This window comes from Coenobita brevimanus, unplaced genomic scaffold, assembly GCF_032717465.1.
Source record: "Coenobita brevimanus isolate Jiangsu-jjx unplaced genomic scaffold, ASM3271746v2 jjx.HiC_scaffold_1992, whole genome shotgun sequence".
Classification (NCBI taxonomy): domain Eukaryota; kingdom Metazoa; phylum Arthropoda; class Malacostraca; order Decapoda; family Coenobitidae; genus Coenobita; species Coenobita brevimanus.
In genome coordinates this window covers 35,204-35,827 of record NW_027642878.1, presented here as the reverse complement: position 1 = coordinate 35,827, position 624 = coordinate 35,204, and the positions used below count along the sequence as shown (strand labels likewise).

The 624-nt window shown below is 38.1% G+C and overlaps 1 non-coding gene across 1 annotated transcript; it reads left to right on the top strand.

Moving 5' to 3' along the window:
- Positions 1-304: 304 nt before the first annotated feature.
- LOC145389737 (5S ribosomal RNA) lies at positions 305-423 on the top strand. Its single transcript, XR_013895508.1, has one exon. It is a non-coding gene; the product is annotated as a 5S ribosomal RNA (ribosomal RNA).
- The last annotated feature ends 201 nt before the right edge of the window (positions 424-624 follow it).

The window sequence follows — 624 nt, the reverse complement described above, 5'->3', positions numbered from 1 at the left end:
AAATACAGATAATACAGAAATACAGAAATGCATAAAATAGAGAAATACTGTAAACAGAGAAATACAGAAAATACAGAAGTACAGACAATACAGAATGCAGAAAACAGAGGTACAGAAAATACGGAAAAAAGAAATACCATACAGAAAATACAGATATACAGAAAATACAAAAAGAACTACAGAAAATACAGAACTACAGAACTACAGAAAATACAGAACTACAGAAAATGATAAATATAGAAATACAGAAAATACAAAAATGCAGAAATACAGGAAATAAAGAAAATACAGAAATACAGAACTATGGAACGGCCATGCCACGTTGAGTACACCGCTTCCCGTCCGATCAGCGAAGTTAAGCAACGTTGGGTCTGGTTAGTACTTGGATGGGTGACCGCCTGGGAACACCAGATGCTGTTGGCATCCCTACGTGTCAAGTGGGGTTGGTGGAGGATTAGTGCCCCTCCCTGTAAAACAATTAACTCTAAGCGCTTGACCACCCCGTTTGGGATACATGGCGTCTGGCAATGGATGGATGGATGGAACTGCAGAAATACCGAAAATACAGACAATTCAGAAACACAGGAAATACAGAAAACACAGAAACACGGAAATGTAGAAATA